The sequence below is a fragment of the Artemia franciscana genome, chromosome 18 (genome assembly GCF_032884065.1).
Source record: "Artemia franciscana chromosome 18, ASM3288406v1, whole genome shotgun sequence".
Taxonomy (NCBI): Eukaryota; Metazoa; Arthropoda; class Branchiopoda; order Anostraca; family Artemiidae; genus Artemia; species Artemia franciscana.
This window is the reverse complement of record NC_088880.1, coordinates 20,109,265-20,129,708: the sequence shown is the minus strand read 5'-3', so window position 1 is coordinate 20,129,708 and position 20,444 is coordinate 20,109,265. Positions and strand designations below refer to the sequence as shown.

Sequence of the window (20,444 nt, the reverse complement as noted above, 5' to 3'; positions counted from 1 at the left end):
CACGTTGCCCATGCAACGTGTAGTAATACCTTTTCTGTAATAGCCCTGTACCGTGGATGGGCCTTTGAAATTAAAAGTTGCAGAACCCCTTTTTAGAGTTGATAGTGATTTTATGGTTACCCTCCTTCCATGACCTTTTTTCGCTAACCCCCCTCCAGTCACTTAAGGCATCTGATAAATATCTAGAGATTGCCATTCTGTTCTAAATAGTCAAAAGATTTAATAAATATGAATTCTGGAATGACCCTATCCCCACAGCTCCAGTGATGAGGACCATGAATTAGGCAAGTTGCAAACAACTTAATCACACGGTTTCATTCCACGAATAGCTTTGGGGATCAAATTGAATCTTTGAGGAAGACTTAGGTGGAGGGTTCAAGTAAACCTCAAGTTTTAACTAAGGGAAGAGGGTAGAGGTAAATGGAAACCCTATGTGTATCCCAGTCGTTGTAATAGCAAATCAGCAGCATCTTGAGATCAGCTTGGTGCTTTCTGAACCTTATATGTAGTCTTTTTAATAGAGATAATCTATTAACTCTTCTTAATAAATTACCTCGACATGCATATATTTAAACAAACACGCAGTTATAAAGAAAGATAATACCAAACGATTCTTATAATAAAATGGTGGATCAATATTTGTCTATTTTCAAAGCTGTAGCAGGATGGGGCTAGGATGGCTTCAATCATATAGAAACAGAAAAAATATGCTTATTTTTAACCCGTTTGAACAAAATTCTACACCGAAATTCTATAGTAGAACTATTATTAAAGTTTATTACACAAGACTTTTTTTGTCAAAAAATTTGGCTGAATATTCTAATTTGCCCAAAATTTAAATACTTATCCAAATTCTTAATTCTGAAGCAAAAGAACAATATTTGTAAAAATTTACAAATATATTTACAAAGAGATATTTACAAATATTCTTATTAACCAGTAAAAAACTATATCAGCTAAAAACGAACAGATATTAACCAAGAAAAGTAAAGAGCTATGTTTCAATCAAAGACAAACAGAAATAAGACCATACAATAACTCAAACTTAAAACAAACTTAAACAACAAAATGAGCAGAAACTAAAATGAGTAATCAAGTTGAACTTGAAACGAATTGTTAAAATTAGCATAAACAAGGGCTGGACTATAGCACCCTAAACTTTTTAAAGACCAGAGTGCAAATTACGACTTACTGGAAACGTATTGTATTTCTAGCAGAGTATTTTTTTTTGTCATAACATAAAAAACATATTCAAACACAACCAAAAAAACAAAAGAAAATCCGCATAATAACCAAGATTACTGAAACTAAAGAAAGTAGACTGATAGTTTAAGATATTATTTCTGGAAGTCTCACCTATATATTTTTATAGCTATATTAATGTTATTAAAAAGAAATGTTGAAAATATATTTTGCTTTCAGTAAAGTACAAACGACGTTTTGTCCTTTTAAGGGTGAGATCATTTAAGTTTGAATTACTATATTACTTTATTTCTGCTAGTCTGTGGTTTTGATATAGCTCTCTACTTTTCTTTGAAAACTTTTTTTTGGAAGTGCTGTTTTTCACATTTGCGTCATATGAACCTACTTTTTACAATAATTCAAACACATGCTTATTTCTTATAGTTTAAAGAAAGCTTTAAAAAATCAGCTGTATAAGAAAATTCACATAAATTTAAAAAAAAGGAGACAAACCAAATTCGGGAGTGACCTTGAAAAAAAATGATACCACCAAACCCGTACGTTTAAGAACCTTATTACCACAATGTGGCATCACAAAGAGCATGAAAAATTAATGAAGGTCTTTAAATGACCGTAAGACATATGCGTACAATTGCCGTTTATCGGTCATAAATACAGTTTTCATAGTAGGTGAAAATCCGAATCTATCTAGTGATCATCTTCGAATTTCAATTATATATCCGCGAGTCCAAAAAGTTACGAATAGTCACCGCGACGATCAGCTAGATAGATATCAAAATAATCTAATAAGGAACACTGGTTCGAAACATGTATAGAACTACCCTCTCAAATCCCTTGCCAAGCATTCAGCTTGGCAATGTCCAACTGGCGAGGAAGAGGACCATAGATGAAACTCCGAATCACAAAGAGACGAAAATTGATCCTTCATCAGGAGAACTGCTAGTGGTGTCTTGGGTATCTAGATCAATTCAGGTAAATACAAAATATTCCTCATAGAATTGACTAATGCCTTGAGAAGCGAAGGTACGCTACCAAAAACGACTGACAATACCCAGAAAAATAAAAGAGACTACAGCATATTATAAAACGTATAATCAAAAACAAGTTAAGGCAGACCCTACGACAACACAGGCCTGGTAATGAGGATTGCCAAGAATGCTGACACCTTCAACAAGAAGGACAACCGTCCTCTTGCATAATGTGTTTACGTATAATTCAGCCCAAGAAATTTTGCAGAGCAAACCCATAGTAGCCTTAATTCTCTTAGAAAAAAGGATACTCTGCCATAGACACTAAGGGAGCAGGCTAGAGATGGACAGAAGACAGAACACATTAGATTCGAGTTGTGCTTTTTCTACGACTAATAGCTCAGTTCTTCTGAGCTCTCTGCCGTGAAAAGAAGGAACAAGCATTGAAACACAATCATCAAAGTCAATAAACCCTCTGACAAAGATGGTATTCCATCAGAATGAATTAAATCCTACACTCATCAATAAGTAGATAGTTTCCACAAAAGTCAACAGTCAGGTGTATCTTCTTTTGACTCGGGGACTAAGAGTTTTTGACAGTGACCCGGGGCTGTAGCATCGCCGAAGGAATTCAAATACTAAATTTAAATTTTGGGTACGAAAATACTCAGGTACAAACTACATGTAGTTTGCACCTGTAGCCTATTAGTTTGTAAACATGTAGCCTACACATTGGAACCCCGTACATTGGACCGTGCAACAGACAATGAATGGAATCTATAAAATGAGTTACTGGAAAAAAATCAACTTTAAGCTCCCAATAACATAAACTTTTTGTTTCATTTGATACCTCATATGGAGCATGAAATTTTTAATTTTGACCTCCCCTAAAAGAGGGACCTAATATGGACACATTGTTTTCTGCTCGAACTAAAAATGTAGTAGAGACCTTATTCAAGTCTTCTTCTTACCTTCATCTTTTTAAAAATTCCACTTTCTCAGATAATTCCAAGAAGTGACTATTGAAACAAAATGAGGGATTTATCCTAAATCAAAGGGAAAATATATAGAATAGTTTTCATTCCTTTGATTATTGGAACCAGTATATGAGAAATTTAAGTATGAGAAAAACTCGATTGAAATGAAGCTTCACTATTATTCACTCATTATGCCAGAATGCTAACACTTTATTAGATCAAAAACACCAAAGAAGTATAACAAATATCACAAACGGCGTTTCGCAAGGCTTGACACATATGTTGATTACCAAGTGTCGCCTAAAAGAAAAAAAGTGAAATAATTATTTAGTACTAAATTTAGATATTCACATGAAGATAAGACAAAGGTAAGTTGATACACAACGATCAAGAGAAACAACTCAGTTTCTGAATGTTTGATGAGCATTTGCAGTTTATAATCCGCAATATCTTTTATTTCAAATGAATTGCTTTTACAAATATTCCTTCCCATGTCAGCGTCAGCATTGTCAGTTTTATAAAGGACCTCTTCATTATAGTAAGCAAGATGAACCGTCCCTTTTTTATGCTCATTCTATTTGATATGCTGAGTTTCACAACGCGCTTTGGCTCAACAACCTTATGATGTAGTTTCCGAAAATTTCAAAGAATAACATTTTACCTTATCTAGAACTTAAGGGACAATAATATACAGACACCTCCTTGTGCAGTTTTTGGAGCTACAAAAACAGCTTGAAACCCTCCCTCAAAAGTAGGCTGCAGGCTTCTATGAGAACATAAAGGTAAAAAATTTAATATGAAAGTTAAAGCCCATTCCGTTTTAAAACATCAATCAAAACCTAATTCTAAAAAAAAAAAAAAAAATCCCAGAAGGTAAATCGGTCCGTTACCTTGGAGGAATAACGAATAGTCGATTTAGTAATGTTATTCATAAATAATTTTTCAAACAAACAATAAATAAGATATTTAAAGGCCATCTGTTTATACGAACATAACCGACCACCCCCATTCCACCTCACTTCAATCTCTAAAAACACAATTTTTTTTACACAATATCCAATCAAATTCATCATTTGTATCTAAAAAACTTCTAAAGTATGTTTTGAAGTAAAAAAAAAAAAAAAAAAAAAAACATCTCGAGAATCTTGATAGGAATAGAGTTCCAGGTACTACACATAACAACGGTCATATCTACTTGATTTCTAGCTCCATATGGGTTTAAATTACTTGTTCTTTGTCCCAGAAAAACATGCTGGGGGATCTTGATCAAAATAAAGGGAAAGAATAATGCAGTACAACACCTCACGAGGTTCTTAAATGAAACATTATTTATCGTGTATCATAAGTTCATTTATTTTAGTTGTGCGTAACTCCTTGTATTGTGTACTAATTTTGCATGAAATACGCATATTTTTTCTTCCTTGAACACCAGGGGTGCCAATTAAGGGAGGGGATGTGGGGATTGCACCCCCAGATTTTGGAAAATAGCTTTTTTGGTATGTTCACTGAAAAATCGAAGAAAAACAAACAATGGTTTAAGTAAATACTTTTTTGTGTCTTTATTAGAAATTTGAAGCCATCCTTGCCCCCCCCCTGTGCTCTAAGTTTTCGTTAATTGACACCCTTGTTCTGAACATAGCCAAGAGTATATAATGAGCAGCAATGAATTTATGTCTAACCACACTTTTCCAATTATGACTTCTATGACCTTTTTTTAGACAAGAAGAAAAGAGCATGTGAATGTTCCAAAGTTTAACCAGATTTACGTTTCTCCAGCAACGTGAAGTGTTGCAGACACCTTTGGCGGGCTTCGCAGACAACAGCGTTGCGGGAGCAGCACTTTGATTTTGATTATTTGCCATCGATTAAGCCCTTCATTTGTCGACCCTAAAAAGTCTTAAAACGGCCAGTACCAAGCCTTAAAATCTTCAGTTTACACAAATGATGACTTATTCCACAAAAAACGATCTCAAATAAGCTGTTTCTGCTTAAAACCCAATTTATTCTCTATTTCATGATACCCCATCAATGTCGTTAACTATTATACACGCCGTAGTTACAAACTAACACATCAAAACCTAAGACACAACCTAATCTATACTCTTATTTCTAAAAATATAGCATGTAAAACCTAAGGCTACGTTACCTTGCCTTAAAACCTTACACCAATTAAATTTGTTTCTGAAGTTTAGATGGTAAGAACTATTACGAAATTACAGAAAAACTACTGATAATTGTAAAACTGTATCATTGCTTTGCATTGTTATTTGTGACCATCGTATAACTTCTTATATGAAAGCAAATTTCCCTATAGCCTACTAAAATGTAAAGGAAACGAATAGCAGGTAGACTAATTACCAAAACTATCTAAACTTTAGCCACTGAAGATGGACCTTCAGTCACTCTTCCCGACAGAGGAGGAATTCCCAAACGAGGAACGCATTAAGGGTTTTTTTTTGCGGGGGTGGGGGGGGGGGTTTACAAAAATAAGTTTTATTTGGGGAGGGGGAATTTAAAAAAAAATGTTTTTCAGTTATTCAGGGAAGGGGGACAATGTGACAAAGGTGCCAATAATTAACCAAATAAAAGTTTATACTAAAAAAGAGTAAAAAAAGGGAAAAAAATAGGATAAGTGAGGGGCCAGAAAATCTTGGGGGAGGGCAGGGTCCCCTGCCCCACTGGAACCGCCAGTTGTTTAATTTGTTTCACTCTTTACTCTGCAAACAGAGCTGTGCGCATTTGTTTTTAGAATTAAACTTAACAAACTATGATTACTTGAAGAATACCGTACTGTTTTAACTAGTTTCGTCACGAAAAGACCGTCGCTTTTCTTTTCAAAATTCTTTCAGATGTCTTGCATATATCTATCGGCTGGTTTGCAGAAAAGAGAATTTTCTGGCAGGAGATTCGCCAAAAGAGGGCGGGCGGGGGGAGGACTGTGCAAAATTCCTCCCAGCGTTCGTGTGGGAAGATCTAAGCAACAGGCCGAGTTTTTGCAAAATCTCTTTTCCAGTTTGCAAATGACTTAAAATATTAACGCGTCTCATTAAATCTATGCAAAATTCTTTACAGACCTTTTCAATTTATTTTGTGAAACAATTTAAAACGCAGTTTCATAAAAAAAAGGTTCATTATAATGCTCTGAAAGTTTTAGTACAAGCATATATATATATATATATATATATATATATATATATATATATATATATGACATACAGTAAATATTATTAACATATTGCGATTTTTGCAGTAGGAGGGGGAGGTGGACAAAGACTGAAAATAGATATAGGGAGAAGAGCATTGTATACGTCAATTGTTGACCTTTAATGGCGGATTTTCGACGTAGTATCTTAAATTAGGTATTTTTTCAAAGACCACACTGCCTTTCTAGGATAACAAATAAACGGACTTATCCCCATTTGAACATTCATTTTTCTTAGTGGCGGACCATTGGTTCTTCCTTAACCAGTATCACAGGTTATCGAAGGCTAAAGCAGTTAGTTCTTCATTATACCCCAAGTAGCCAAAGCTGAATGAAAAGTAATGAGGGTATTTCTGCCTTTGTCAAAATATGAATACATAATTAAAGCGTGGAGTAGGCACAAGAGATTAGTTAAAGTATTAAGTAGGCCTATACAGGTGGTCAAACAAATTAATGTTTATATAATAGTATGAAAACGTAAACACGAATAACACGCCAAGAGTGAGACTAAAGTTTAATTGGAGAAGGGAGACAACCTCATGAACACTAGGAGCGGTATTAAGAATAAAGGCATTAAATAGCCTTTCAGTGGGAAAGGCTATTCCGTTCAGTTTCCGATTTCTTGTTAAACTTTCTTGCCTTCGGACACGTGGTTCCCAGAAATATTGATATTTTTCCAGTTCCTTTTCTTTTTCCTTTGATTCGCCTATTTCTATCGTTTTTAAAATTTGCCCACCCCTAAAACCGATCTGGGCTTACATATCTGTCCTAAAAAGCGTCTTTGATCGCTGGCTGATACTTCGAATTGCAAATGAAGTCGATACTTCCTAACCAATAAATATCATCAGTTTTTACAAGGACAAATAGCATTAAATACTTTCAAAAACTGAAGTTTTAAGATAAGATCTTTTGATAACAAGTTGGCTTGTATCACTATTCAAGTTTTCGATTTCTATCACTATTTATCCATTATATTACACCCTAACTAAATATAAAACATTAAGCTTTCGACTAGTTATAATTTCAAGTAAAATTACAAAATATTGCGAATCCCTTTAGCGAAAGTCTCCCTACAACGATCAATAGAAATGCGTCCCCTTTATGAGCAATAGTCGTTCAAATTCGCTGAACTTAGATATTGCAAATTTGGGAGAGAAGGGGAGGGGGATTAAGACGAAAGGTACAAGTTCCAGGTTTTGCTGAAATGACAGTTGAGAAGGGATACAGTCGAAATTAATTTTCAGAGGTTCCCGAGATCAGAGATAATTGCAAAGTTCCCCTGGAGAATAGGGGGAGAGAATTTGCGAACTGTTTCGTGATACATGAAAACTAGAAGGATATTATTTTGCTATAATGCAAATGTCCAGGAAAGTTGTTTCTACACACGCAATAATCACTATCAATAAAACGTGAATGAAAAATTGCAGAAATAGGTTCAAATAGTTTACTGTTAAAATATACCAACAAATTTTAATCATCTGTAATTATATTCCTGAGTTTTTTCTAGCTTCTCCCCATACTTTTCTCATTCCACTAAAGGCCCTATCCGTTTCAAGCCATTAGTTGTTTTTATTTTTTTTTATGTTATTTTATCTTATTGTGCAATTTTGAAAAGCAAAGGATTGGAGTGTTGTCGTTCGATTTATGCATATCATAACCTGAAGGTCATCTTATGGGAAAGATGCATCCAAGAAGTGAAGTAGGGTCTTCGTTCAATCGACATTTAACTGCCACATGTTGTTGAACGCATTTAATATGCATTTAGCGTTTAATATACTATAAGGTTTAATTCTAATTGAATAAATATAATTTAGAAAGTAAAATTATTTTTATGATAAATAAAATTGAATAAGTACAGTTTGAATAGTGAAATATGTGTTTTCATTTCAATACTGTAATAACTGAAAAAGAGAATATTTGTAATATAATTGGCTTTCAGTGAAGCGCCAACTGCCGCACTAGGCTTTAGATTTTTAAAGTTAGGAAGGGAGGCAGTAGCTCAATTCTTGTTTGTAGTGGAACTAAATTCGTCCTGAGCGGTCTTCGAAAGAATAAGGTTTAACTAAATATTTGATATATAATGATGTCAACTGCTAAAAATCCAATCAGTTAAAAATTTGATTTTACTGTAATTTCATATCTTATTTTAAATGTTGTAATAAGTACGTAAGAAAATGTTTGTAATAAAGCGCCTTTTTCAGTAAAGCGCCAATGACACAGTATGTTTTAGACTTTTGCAGTTAGGGAAGGAGGCACTACCCAGGCTCTTCCTTAAATCGATTTTTGGTCATTTCAATCTTAATTCGCATATTTAGTCAAAGCTTTATGCATTTTAAGATTTATCTATTCATTTACGGTAGTACATATTGTATGTTTGTTTGCTATGATTGTTTATGTAGTTTCTGTTCGTTTTGGGTTTCATTTATGCTACAATAGTAATATATTTTTGTTGGTTTTGAGCTTGATTAGCGTATTCAATTTTAGCTGAATTCGTTTTAAGATTTATTTATTCGTTTATATTAGTACAACAAAAGAATAAAAACAAAAGCATTACAAAACCGGAAGAATGGAACAACAAGAACAGTGAAAGAAGAGATCAGAAAACTAGAAACATTATTGTTCTTAAAAATAAAACCAAAAACAATTAGTCCCCCCTGTTTTACCCGCACACAAAAGCAAACCAAGTGTGCTTAAGCTACTCCAACTCCATCCAGGTAATAAGAGGCCAGCCCATTGCAGGTTAGAATTTAATTACTTTTATTTTTATTGAAGAGTAATCTGGATTTTCCCCTTCTCTTCTTCACTTGATTAGTTACAATTCCTTTTGTCTTATTGTTAGACGTTTCTGTTCTTTTCTGATTTTTATCGGCATTGAGTATGCATTGTTTAAGGCTTCTAAAGATATTAGCTGTCTTTTTTTATATCTTTCCTTTCCCTTTTTCGGTGGCCGGCGTTTACCCTCCCCCTGGAAAATACACCCTGCGGAAAATACCCCCCGAAAAATACACGGAAAAAACCCCACGAAAAATATCACCCCCCACGCAGCTGGTTGGTCTCCAATCCCTTTGGACTTCAAAAAGAAGGACTAGAACTCTCAGTGTCTGATCTAATGAGCACACTCCGAATTTTCTTTGACCTTGAGGTAGAGGTGTGGATAAAGAAGAGGAAATCCCCCTCCTGTATAGAATAAATTCGGCTCATTTTGAGTTTTAATGTTATTCTTTAATTTCACAATAACAGCGTACACGAGAAATATACCCAGAAATCATAAGGGAGTAGATAGCAATTTCAAATTTTTGATGCGTTTTTTAAAGTTTCTTTTGTACCTCTACTCCCCAAAACAAGAGCTAAGAGATCATATGGCACTTCTGACGAGGCGAAAAGAGCTAAGAGCCAAGAAATCATATGGTATGAGCTCTAACAAAATTCTATGAATTAATAGATTGATTTAAAAAGGAAAAATAAGAGGCTTAATTCCGGTCAGGATTTAAAATAAGAGCTCTGAGTCACGATGTCCTTCTAAATATTAAAATTCATTAAGATCCGATCACTCACTCGTAAGTTAAAAATGCTTCATTTTTTCTAATTTTTCCTCTCCCTTTAGCCCCCCAGATGGTCGAATCTGGGAAAACGACATTATCAAGTCAAATTGTGCAGCTCCCTGACACGCCTACCAATTTTCATCGTCCTAGCACGTCCAGAAGCACCAAACCCGCCAAATCCCTGAACCCCTCCCCCCAACTCCTCCAAAGAGAGCGAATCCAGTACGATTCTGTCAATCACGTATCAAGTACATTTGTTTATTCTATCCACCAAGCTTCATCCCGATTCCTCCACTCCAAGTGTTTTTCCAAGATTTCCCCCTCCAACTCCCCCCAATGTCAAAAGATCTGGCCGGGATTTGAAATAAGAGCTCTGAGACATGGATTCCTTCTAAAAATCAAATTTCATTAAGACCCGATCATCTATTCATAAGATAAAAATACCCCAATTTTCACGTTTTCCAAGAATTCCGGTTTCCCCCTCCGACTCCCCCCAATGTCACAGGATCTGGTCGGAATTTAAAGTTAGAACTTTAAAGCACAAGATCCTTCTAAATATCAAATTTCATTAAGATCTGGTCACCCTTTTGTAAGTTACAAATACCTCAATTTTCAAAATCCCCCCCCCCCCCCAATTCCACCAAAGAGAGCAGATCCGGTCCGGTTATGTCAGTCATGTATCTTAAACAGGTTTCTATTCTTCCCATCCAGTTTCATCCTGATCTCACCGCTTTAAGTATTTTCTAAGATTTCCGGTCCCCCCAACTGCCCCCCCCCCCAATTACGCTTGATCCGATTGAGATTTAAAATAAGAAATCTGAGTTACGAGGATCTTCTAAATATGAAGTTTCATGAAGATCCGATCACTCCTTCGTAAGTTAAAAATACGTAATTTTTTCTTATTTTTCAGAACTAGCCCCCCCCCCCAATAGAGCGGATCCGTTACAATTATTTAAATCACGTATGTAAGACTTCTGCTTATTTTTCCCAAGAAGTTTCATCCTGATCCCTTCAATCTAAGCGTTTACCATGATTTGAGGTTCCCCCACCCCAAACTTCCCCCAATGTCACCAGATCCGGTCAGGATTTAAAATAAGAGCTTTGTGACACGATATCCTTCTAAATATCAAATTTCATTGAGATCCGATCACCCGTTCGTAAGTTCAAAATACCTCATTTTTTCTAATTTTTCAGAATTAACCCCTCCCCCAACCACCCCAAAGAGAGCGGATCCATTCCGGTTATGTCGATCATGTATCTAGGACTTGTGCTTATCTTTCCCACCAAGTTTCATCCCGATCCATCCACTCTAAGTGTTGTCCAAGTTTTAGGTTTCCCCCTCCCAACTCCCCCCCCAATGTCACCAGATCCAGTCGGGATTTAAAATAAGAGCTCTGAGACACGATATCTTTCTAAATATCAAATTTCATTGAGATCCGATCACCCGTTCGTAAGTTAAAAATACCTCATTTTTCAAAAATACCAAAAATACCAGTCAAAAATACCAATTTTTCAGAAATAACCCCCTCCCCAACTACCCCAAAGAGAGCGGATCCATTCCGGTTATGTCAATCATGTATCTAGGACTTGTGCTTATCTTTCCCACCAAGTTTCATCCCGATCCCTCCACTCTAAGTGTTTTCCAAGTTTTAGGCTCCCCCTCCCAACTCCCTCCCCAATGTCCCCAGATCCAGTCGGGATTTAAAATAAGAGCTCTAAGACACGATATCCTTCTAAAGATCAAATTTCATTGTGATCCGATCACCCGTTCGTAAGTTAAAAATACCTCATTTTTTCTAATTTTTCAGAATTACAACCCCCACCCCGCCCAACTACCCCAAAGAGAGCGGATCCGTTCCGATTATGTCAACCATGTATCTGGGACTTGTGCTTATTTTTCTCATCAAGTTTCATCCCGATCCCTTCACTCTAAGTGTTTTCCAAGATTTTAGGTTTCCCCCCTCCAACTCCCCCCAATGTCATCAGATCCAGTCGGGATTTAAAATAAAAGCTCTGAGACACAATATCATTCCAAACATCAAATTTCATTAAGATCTCATCACCCGCTCATAAGTTAAAAATACTTCATTTTTTTTTATTTTTTCCAAATTAACCGGCCCCCACTCCCCCCCAGATGGTCAAATCGGGAAAACGACTATTTCTAATTTAATCTGGGCCGGTTCCTGATACGATTGCCAAATTTCATCGTCCTAGCTTACCTGGAAGTGCCTAAAGTAGCGAAACCAGGACCGACAGACCGACAGAATTTGCGATTGATTGCTATATGTCACTTGGTTAATACCAAGTGCCATAAAAACCTTTGCTGGAAAATATCCTTTTGCTGGCTTTTTGTTGGAAAACTTTTCACGGAGGGGATTACCGGCATGATATTAAAAATAATCGGAAATAAAAATCTTTTTCAAATAAAAGTGCACAAGAAACTTTTTCACCTGAGATCGCCCGTAAGAAATTTAAAAAATCCTTTGCTGGAAAATATCCTTTTGCTGACTTTTTGTTGGGAAACTTTTCACGGAGGGCATTACCGGCATGATCTTAAAAATAATCAGAAATAAAATCTTTCCAAATAAATGTGCACAAGAAACTTTTTCACCTGAGATCCCCCGCAAGAAATTTTCCGGGTGGAGTTTTCAGCTAGAGTGAAATCGTCTTGGGAAAATCTCCCTGGAGGGGGGTACTTTTACGTTAAGAGCTTTTCACAGTAGAATTTTTCCGTGGGGTTTCGACAGAGGAGAGCCAGATTTCCCGGTATTATGTGAAGACGATTAGAAATTAGATTAAAAAAAAGTTTTTTTTTAACTGAAAGTAGGCCAATAAGCAACGTCAAAACTTAAAAACCACAGAAATTATTACGCATACTTTAGTATATAGCATACGTATATAGTTTAGTATATAGTGTACGTGTAATTTAGTATATGTATACTTTTAATTAATCCCAAGTTTTGACTTTTTGTCCCAATTCTTTAAGAGCGACTCCTGAAACAGAATGTCTGTTTTATAAGAGCAATAAACTTTTTTTTTCCAACAATTAGTTATGAAAGAGTGTCGGTGGGTGCAGAGTGGGGACAGGGGATGGTGCCCAAAACGACATTGAGGGAGCCGGATTTTCTGGCATGATCTGATTAATAATCAGAAATTTTAGACTTAAAAAAATAAGTTTTTATAACTGAAAGCACAGGAAAACATTGAAAAAGACAAAAAATTAGTCCGTATATGAACGGGGCTGCACCCATCTAAATCCCTTGCTCTTTAGACGAAAGTCTCTATTGCTTTGGCAAAGCTTTTATTCTTATTAAGCGGCCCTAATGTTTGTGAAGTCTATCTTATAGAATCGAGAACAAAGTCAAAATTTAGCGTAGAGAAAGAGGGGCTTAGGAGGGGGAAGCCCCCTCATATATGGAAATATTTTATTTATTTATGGTTTTAATATGGGTCCTTACTTTTGGTTAAAAAACTTGTTTTTTCTCTTCAAATTTTATTAACTAGTAAATTTCATAAAAGCGTTACTGTATTGAATGTTAAAAATATTTTAATAACAACTATGTATCCCAATCCTTTACGAACAACAAGGGAAACACAAGGTTCCTTAAATTAGAATAAGAAGCTTTTTGAAAATTATAAATAACGTTAGCGTGAAGAGCGAGGTATTGAGAAGGGGGTATCATCCTCTTTTCTCTAGGCGTTTACCCCCCGCAGTAAATACCCTCCGCGGAAAATCCTCACATGGAAATTTCCCCCAGGAATATACCCCAAACGGAAAATACCCCCGTGGAAAATAAGGTGTTCCAAATTCGAGAATTTTATTTGAGTTTTTTTTTTTCGTATGGGGAAGGAGTTTTGGGAGTTGTGTATTGTGCGCGGAGTTGTGTATGATACCACAGCCAGGTTTACGCTGTGTAAAACTCGAGAACAAACCAGTGTCTTTGTTAGTTTCTTTCAGCTTAGCGCAACACAAGACAAAAGACGTTTGACAGAATAGATGGGAAATACATAATTTTGGCTATATAATACTTTTTGAAGTTAATCCGTATGCTTTTAAAGCATTTTTAAAACGTTGATTGAAAGTCTTCTTCAGTAAATTCTGTCTCTTCGAGATCGCCCCGTCCTTTGCATCAGTTTTAAGAACTCAAATGACTGTTCCCCATACTAATGTTATAACAGGGCCTGATACAGCACCCATCAGTGCCCCCTTCCACCCCCAATATTTTTTTGGGCAGAACTTTTTCGAACTTAAAAATTTTTTCAACTTTCTTTTCTTGTCTTAAAATGACTGAGTACCTTATATAGAAAAAAAAAAAAAAAAAAAAAAAAAAAAAAAAAAAAAAAAAAAAAAAAAAAAAAAAAAAAAATTACTTGTGATATTTCTGAAATAGAAAATGAGAATGGTATGTATATGCTAGTCGTGATTTTTTCCTTTTAGAGAAAAACAATATTTGTAGTGACATTTTTTCTTTGGACTTAGTTTTTTGAAATATTGTTTAATGTTATTTTCTCCCTATGCATTCTATTTCCATTCATTTACATAGATGATAAAGGGAGAAAAATGAATATTAAAACATTTTTCTTATTGTAGGAAAGATGAGGAATACCATTTTGAGGACTTTCTTTGGGGGAGAAAGACAGGCAGTCTTATGGTCATGTTTATTGCGATGTACTCGACGATTTTTGGAACTTGATAGAAAGCATATAAAATCCTCAGGAATTGATCAGCTCCCCCCTTGAAAATGGAAGAAAAAATTGAATTTATCTTCTCACCCCCTCTCTTGTGTGTGTGTATATATGTCTTTGTGTGTGCCAACGTATTAATAATTTTTATTTATTTATTTATTGTGCACGGGTTTTAAATGACAGCAAAATACAGGTTATTAATTACAATGAATATATTCTTTTACAGCATTATAAAACCGTACCATTTCAAAACAAAAATAAATTTCTATAATTATTATTCTAGGTTAACCTAGGTTCATTGCCACTGCCAAGCCAGGGGGCATAAAACCTCTTTGACGGTATGGAGATACCTATATTGACACCACCAACACAATTTCGTGATAATTTCCATATCGAGTCGTACTCCGATAACAACGAATTAGTTTGTCTTGGCCACTCAGTCCTAATACACATAAATTATTTGAAGATTGCACTGGAGAGGCAAGTGTTGATAGTGTAACTCACCCTAATATTTCACTTGGAGGGTTTGGATGTTAGTTTTGCTCATCCAAATGCCTTTGAACAGCAGGGTGTATCAGGAAGTGATTTTGCTTGGGCTGACCACCTCAGTCCTAATACACTTGAAAATATGTTGAGTGAGGTGGATGATTTCACTCCGCGCTCCACCCCTCGTACACACTGATGGTAAAGACAGAGAAGGAGTGGTGATGTGGTAGAGGAAACCCTGTAACGCCCTCTGTATTGGCGAAACTTTTATTTGTCATACTCTTCCTTGCGCATTTTATATGTTTATTGGTCCGCATTGGGGATCCATTTAATACACTTATGGCGGGAAATATTATAACAGATCCAATAGACGGTACACACCTATGTTAGCAAGATTCGAGCCCTTCTTGAATAGCAGATTCATGAATGAGGTGGGGGGATAACATAAAAGCATCCATCACTGAAAAATTATTTTTTAAAGAGAAGTCGGGTGATGTGTAATCGCACTAAGTGCAAACTGAAGTGCTAACACTTCATCCACACTTACAGAATTATGAGGGTGTATTTTTGAATTGGGACGACAGTATTGTGACAAAACCAGATAAAGTTTCAAAATATAATTCAGATTTAGAGGGGTGTAAAGGAGTACAATAAATTTTTTTTGGTCGAGGGCTTCAGTGTTTCAAACATACATTCCTTATAGCAGCCCACAAACCCCTAGCAAGGGATAGTAGTAAGAAACATTTGGACAGTTTGGCAGATAATGGGGAGTCGTGAAAGTTCCCAAAGTAGATTTTAATTGTTTAAATGGTCAATATCCAGTAAAACTTAGGGGAATAGACATTTTTGAGCAGGCCAATGAAAATCTAAAGATTGGGGTTACTGTTTCACAATATGACATACAATTTTAGGAGGATGAGCTTAAAGATAAAAAGGGGTGATAGATCCAGTGAGGGCTCTGTCGAGTGAATTGATGAAGCACTTGATATGGCTTCTTTAAACGCATGCTACAGAGCCAGATTCAATTGGAAATTTTAATCTGATTACAGATATTAGTCGGGTTGTCGGTGAGGGGATATCAAATCAATGGAGTGCTTGCTCTTACTGTCCAATGTGTCTGTCTAGATTCGGCACAGAATGAAAGATAAAGTATCAGATGAGATATTGTCAGTGTCATGGGTATCAATCTGTTGAAACAATTAGCTGTGAAAAGGCCATCTTGCGTTTCAAGAACTTTCAAAATTCACTCCTACAGAGGCAAGGTGACAATGAACTGCGAAACCAAATTCACAGATGCGTACGATCCATCGAAGTTAATCGTATTAAGGAGGATGAAGTTATTGCAGTCTCTTATACCTAAGCGCAAAGAGACTCGAGTAATACCACGCAAATCGTAGAGGTTTCTGGGACACTGGACGGGGAATATTGTATGGGCACAACCATGACAGCACTTACTAAAATAGCAAATAAGTCAATTTCACGGTTGCGCAACATCCAATGACCCAATCCCCTGAAGACGAGTTTCCCATAAAAGATAAAAAAAATGAGTTGAGTTTGTAAGGAGAAATTTGTTGAGGGTAGTGGGTGGGGATGTCAATCAGCGATCATGGTCATTTAAGCAATCAAAGTTTATCGAGGGTAGTAACTTTCGCGGACTGGCCCGTCAATCATGTATTCCAAACGTTAAACAGAAGTATTTCTACCCGTTCATATACACGATTACAATAGGATTTAAAATTTATTCTACTAGTGTTGGAAAGTCTACAGAAAGGTGAAGTTGTAGATAGCACATGGGTAGATGGTTCCATGTTCATACAATGTCATACGCAAATCCTCTGAGAAGCTGCTAGTCCTAGATCTCCTTTGGAAAACAATATATAATGGTATTTTGTGCTTGAATAAAATCCATTCTTTAGATTCCTGGTTTTTTCCCCAAATCCTTAAGTCAATCGATTACTTACTTACTTACTTACTTGGATCACGTTCAAGCCTTGTCGAGGCCCATCATGGCATCCAGAATTTACCGAAAAGCGTCCCTCAATCGTTCTCTTTCAAGTGTGACTGGCTCGGTCAACTGAATCCATTGTCTGTTCCAGCTATGCCCGTGCTTCTTGAAACCTCTCAATGGCTCGAGTTCGGCTCTAACTGTCGATAACCATGTACTGTTAACGAGTTTGTTTAAAGCACTGTTTGACGAAAGAGTCCTCCAATCGGCGCAGCGTATCCCCGAACCATCGTAGATGTCTCACTTTGATAACATCAGAAACAAGTGATAAATCACCACGTTTTCTTCTGATGACATCATTAGGAACGCGGTCAGAGAGATGCAGGTCTAGAATACAGCGTAGACACTTGTGGTGGATGACGTTCAGGTCATTAGCTTCCCCAGCTCTGAGGATTCACGTTTCACAAACGTGAAGAAGTACAGAGAGGACCAACGCGTTATACATACGGAGCTTTGTTCAAAGGGAGATTTCATTTCGTAGCCAGAGACACTTCTGAAGCTGAATGAATGCTTCCCAGGCTGAGGAGATGCGGCTTTGTATTTCATTTAGAGCTTCACCTCTAGGATTTATTAGGGAGCCTAGATATTTGAAATTCCGGACCTCCTCGATTGGGATGCTATTTAATATGATAGGAGTATCATCTAACCCAGAGCTGCAAATTGATTTTGTTTTGAATTGGGTGATCTTTAGTCCGGTAGCATCTAGCAACAATGTCGTCTACCATAAGCTGTACTTCTGTTACGGACTCAGCCAAGATATCTACGTCATCGGCGTAATCAAGGTCTGTTACTGGTAGTGCTGGACTGATTGCCATACCTTTGTATTTGTCAAGAGTCTTCGTAGTCTGATGGATGACAAAGTTAAACAAAATTGGCAATAGGGCACAACCATGTCGCACTCCTTCGTCAATTGGTAGTGCTTTAGAGATTTGTCCACCTGCTCTTACAAATGCCCTCGTTCCCGCATAATAAGCCTTAATTAGGCGGATAATTTTTTCCAGCACTCCATCATCCCTCATCGCATCCCAGACAGAGTTTCTCTTCACCGACTCAAATGCCGTTCAAAAGTCAATAGACTTGTATTGTTTCCTGTTGGTGTATAAGGCAGTGTTCCAGGATTTGTCTCAGGCTAAAAATGTGATCGCAGCATCCCATACAGGTTTGAATCCTGCTTGATTTAGTGTCATCATATCATTTCTAATATTTCTGAACCGATTTAACACTATCATTGTAAAAACTTTGGCAAAAATCGGTATCAGGGAAATTCCTCCATAATTTGCACAATCTGCTCGATCCCCTTTCTTAAATACAAGAATTATTACAGAGGTCCTCCACTCTTCAGGAATGTATTCACAGACCTTGACATCCATGGGTAAGTTGTGGAGCTCATCGTTAGCCACTTCTGGAGGGGCCTTTGGGTTAGATTTGGGGTATTATATTTCAATTCCACATCTGGTAATGGGTTTAGTTCTAAAAATCATTAAAGAAAAAGGTTTTATCACCGACATGGGTTAGCATCAATTTTGTAGAGAAATCCATGAGGGGAGGGTTCTCCTCCAACGTGTTCTTGAACAGAAGACCAGTTAAGATCACATTCATCCCTACATTATAAAGCATCTTCTGTATATCCCTGTTCTTATTTGAGACTCTGCCAGTTAACATTAAGAACTGAATTAGGTGATCGCTTAGAGTGTATCTTCGACAAGCCAATCTGGTTTGCCTCATGCGTGCAATCAGTACCTGTTAACCAATCACTACTAAGTTCATGGATGCGTGTCCATTATTTTTTTTTCCAGGGATAATCACATCGAACCAATAGTCCTAGAGTATCGCGAAAGGACTACTTCAAACAAAATTAAAAGTTCTAGTGCCCTTTAAAGTGGCCAGTGATTGGAGGAAAACTAACTCCCTCCACTCCCTTTTTCATTAAGGTTGACTGATCAAAATTTTGAGATAGCCATTTTTTTCAGTAGAGTTGAAAAGCCGAGTCACTTTGCCTTTGAGGATAACATGACCCATCCCCAACAGCCCCTGGAGGTCTGTAAGTCATGAAATTTCCCAATTGCTGTCCTACAGTATTTGTTATTGGGAAGCATACATACATTTTTCGGCAGGGATTTTCTACTGAGGGAAATTTTCCACGGAGAGGGAAGCTTCCAGGGGGTGAACTTTTCCTGGGTAATGTTACACTGGGGGATTTGCAGATGTTACACTGGGGAATGTTACAGAATTCCTATAATTTCATTTGTCTTACTCTCTCTTTGCCGACTCAATTCTACATTGGAAATGTTAATTGAGGATATTTCCCAGAGGAAATTTTAACCGGGTTGGAATTGTTTAGAGTACCTCTCCATAGAAGAGGATTTTTCGCGGGAGAAATTCTCCGTGGGGGGTTCTTCCACGGGCTAAATTCCCCAGATGGGTTTTTTTGCGGGAGCAACTTTCTACTAGGGCGCTAAGGGGAATTTCGGGAAGAATTTTCCACTAAGGGGATGTTTTAAAAACAATCAGAAACGAAAGTGTTTTTTTAACGAAAGTGTGCTAAGAAAAAATTTCGGCCGGAATCATCCACAAGAAATTTTCCGGGAGAAATTTTCAGCTAGAATATAATTTTCTGGGGGGGGGGGTGTTTTACGTGGTAAGAACTTTCCAAGGAGAAATTTTCCGTGGGGGGAAGAAATTGTCCGTGGAGGAGGAGCCAGATTTCCAACCATTATTTAAAAACGATTTCAAAAAAGCTTACTATTCTAATTAGACGGCCCTCTGTTTCAGGACTCGTTCTTAAAGAATTTTGACACGAAGTCAAACTTTAGCGTAAAGACAAGATATTGAATAGGGGGCAATCCCTTTTATCTACGCAATAATTTCTGTTCGTTTTAAGTTTTAATATTGCTCCTTTCTTTCAGTACCTAGTTGGTGGGGGCGCTTCGCACCCCCCAAGCAACCACCCCCCCCCCGGCGCGCGTAAGTCGTTACGCGCCATTGTAGTTGTGTCCCTATGTCCCACCTGTGAATATATATATATATATATATATATATATATATATATATATATATATATATATATATATATATATATATATATATATATATATATATATATATATATGTGTTTTTAACTACGTAAAACTTGCGAATATACAACATTCTTTGCTGTCCCATTGTCTGTGCATATAAATAGAGTGTCAGGTTTACCGACTCTTGAACATGCAACATATAATGGTCCATGGGAAAACAATCCGTATTCAGATCTATACCTCATGATTCTAATGATTGCCCTTGAGCTTTTGCCTTGAGCTCATTCTAACGGAAATGAAAAGTTCTAGTGCCCTTTTTAAGTGACCAAAAAAATTGGAGGGCACCTAGGCCCCCTCC

At 36.7% G+C, this 20,444-nt stretch overlaps 1 protein-coding gene across 1 annotated transcript in view; it reads right to left on the bottom strand.

The window, feature by feature from the left end:
- Nucleotides 1-3,337: 3,337 nt before the first annotated feature.
- The window catches only part of LOC136038731 (alcohol dehydrogenase class-3-like), a 74,463-nt gene continuing 57,356 nt past the window's right edge, over nucleotides 3,338-20,444 (bottom strand). The window contains exon 10 of the mRNA XM_065722077.1: nucleotides 3,338-3,448. The gene's annotated coding sequence lies outside the window, so the exon portion shown is untranslated. The remainder of the gene's footprint in view (nucleotides 3,449-20,444) is intronic.